Raw genomic sequence first — 3,184 nt, 5'->3', positions numbered from 1 at the left:
AAATTTCACACAATGTGTTGAAGAACAAGGGCCACAAATGTGATGTGAAATGGTTTTTCTCCCATGTCGCATTTAAGAGAAAACAGCAAATGCTCATTTTAGTCCAAAATGCATTGAAACCAATAGAAACAGCGAAAACGCATACTTTGTCATAACTCCTCTTGTAGCATACACAGACAGCTCAAAATTTCACACTATGTGTTGAAGACCAATGCCCACAAACTTGATGTGAAATGGTTTTTCTCCCATGTTGCATTTAAGCAAAAACAGCAAATGCTCATTTTAGGCCAGAATGCATTGAATCCAATGGAAACAGCAAAAATGCATACTTTGCGATATCTCCTATTGTAGCAAACACAGACAGCTCAAAATTTCACACAATGGTTTGAAGACCAAGGCCCACAAATGAGAACTTGAAATGGTTTTTCTCCCATGTTGCGTTTAAGAGAAAACAGCTAATACTCATTTTAGACCAGAATGCATTGAAACCAATGGAAACAGCAAAAATGCATTCTTTGCGATATCTCCTCTTGTAGCAAACACAGACAGCTCAAAATATCACACAATGTGTTGAAGACCAAGGCCAACAAATGTGATGTGAAATGGTTTTGCTCCCATGTTGCGTTTTAGAGAAAACAGCAAATGCTTGTTTTAGGCCAAAATGCATTGAAACCAAGGGCATACTTTGCAATATCTCCGCTTGTAGCAAACACAGACAGCTCAAAATTTCACACAATGTGTTGAAGAACAAGTCCCATAAATTTGATGTGAAATGTTTTTTCTCCCATTTTGCATTTAGGAGAAAACAGTGAATGCTCATTTTAGGCCAAAATGCATTGAAACCAATGGAAACAGCAAAAATGCATACTTCTCGATATCTCCTCTTGTAGCAAACACAGACAGCTCAAAATTTCACACAATGGTTTGAAGACCAAGGCCCACAAATGTGAAGTGAAATGGATTTTTTCTCCAATGTTGCGTTTAAGAGAAAATAGCAAATGCTTGTTTTAGGCCAAAATGCATTGAAACCATTGGAAAAAGCAAAAACTCACATTGCGATATCTCCTCTTGTAGCAAACACAGCTCAAAATTTCACACAATGTGTTGAAAACCAAGGCCTACAGATGTGATGTGAAATGTTTTTTCCCCAATGTTGCATTTAAGAGAAAACAGCAAATGCTCGTTTTAGGCCAAAATGCATTGAAACCAATGGAAACAGCAAAAACGCATACTTCGCGATATCTCCTCTTGTAGTAAACACAGACAGCTCAAAATTTCACACAATGTGTTGAAGACCAAGGCCTACAGATGTGATGTGAAATGTTTTTTCCCCAATGTTGCATTTAAGAGAAAACAGCAAATGCTCATTTTAGGCCAAAATGCATTGAAACGAATGGAAACAGCAAAAAAGCATACTTCGTGATATCTCCTCTTGCAGCAAACACAGACAGGTCAAAATTTAACACAATGTGTTGAAGACAAGGCCCACAAATTTGATGTGAAATGGTTTTTCTCCCATTTTGCATTTAAGAGAAAATAGCAAATGCTCGTTTTAGGCCAAAATGCATTGAAACCAATGGAAACAGCAAAAACACATACCTTGCCATATCTCCTTTTGAAGCAAAAACAGACAGGTCAAAATTTCACACAATGTGTTGAAGACCAAGGCCCATAAATGTGATGTGAAATGTTTTTTCCCCAATGTTGCATTTAAGAGAAAACAGCAAATGCTCGTTTTAGGCCAAAATGCATTGAAACCAATGGAAACAGCAAAAACGCATACTTCACGATATCTCCTCTTGTAGCAAACACAGACAGCTCAAAATTTCACACAATGTGTTGAAGACCAAGGCCCACAAATGTGAGATGAAATGTTTTTTTTCCCATGCTGCATTTAAGAGAAAACAGCAAATGCTCATTTTAGGCCAAAATGCATTGAAACAAATGTAAACAGCAAAAAAGCATACTTCGTGATATCTCCTCTTGCAGCAAACACAGACAGGTCAAAATTTAACACAATGTGTTGAAGACCAAGGCCCATAAATGTGATGTGAAATGGTTATTCTCCCATGTTGCGTTTAAGAGAAAACAGCAAATGCTCGTTTTAGGCCAAAATGCATTGAAACCAATGGAAACAGCAAAAATGCATACTTTGCGATATCTACTCTTGTAGCAAATGCAGTCTGCTCAAAATTTCACACAATGTGTTGTAGACCAAGGCTAACAAATGTAATGTGAAATGGTTTTTCTCCCATGTTGCGTTTAAGAGAAAACAGCAAATGCTCGTTTTAGGCCAAAATGTATTGAAACCAATGGCATTCTTTGCGATATAGCCTCTTGTAGCAAACACAGACAACTCAGTATCTCACAGTGTGTTGAAGACCAAGGCCCACAAACGTGATTTTAATTGTATTTTCTCCCATGTTGTGTTTAAGAGAAAACAGCAAAATCTCATTTTAGGTTAAAAAGAATTGAATCCATTGGAAACAGAAAAAAGGAAACTTCACGATATCTCCTCTTGTAGCATACACAGACAGCTCAAAATTTTACACTATGTGTTGAAGACGAATGCCCACAAACTTGATGTGAAATGGTTTTTCTCCCATGTTGCACTTAAGCAAAAACAGCAAATGCTCATTTTAGGCCAGAATGCATTGAAACCAATGGAAACAGCAAAAATGCATACTTTGCGATATCTCCTCTTGTAGTATACACAGACAGCTCAAAATATCACACAATGTGTTGAAGACCAAGGCCCACAAATGTGAAATGAAATGCTTTTTCTCCCATTTTGCATTTAAGAGAAAACAGCAAATACTCATTTTAGGACAGAATGCATTGAAACCAATGGAAACAGCAAAAACGCATACTTCACGATATCTCCTCTTGTTGCAAACACAGACAGCTCAAAATTTCACACAATGGTTTGAAGACCAAGGCCCAAAAATGAGAATTTGAAATGGTTTTTCTCCCATGTTGCGTTTAAGAGAAAACAGCTAAAACTCATTTTAGACCAGAATGCATTGAAACCAATGAAAACAGAAAAATGCATACTTTGTGATATCTACTCTTGTAGCAAACACAGACAGCTCAAAATTTCACACAATGTGTTGAAGACAAAGGCCCACAAATGTGATGTGAAATGGTTTTTCTCCCATGTTGCATTTAAGAGAAAACAACAAAA

Source organism: Taudactylus pleione, unplaced genomic scaffold (genome assembly GCF_031769625.1).
Source record: "Taudactylus pleione unplaced genomic scaffold, aTauple2 ptg000352l, whole genome shotgun sequence".
Taxonomy (NCBI): domain Eukaryota; kingdom Metazoa; phylum Chordata; class Amphibia; order Anura; family Myobatrachidae; genus Taudactylus; species Taudactylus pleione.
Note: the sequence above shows the minus strand (reverse complement) of the source record.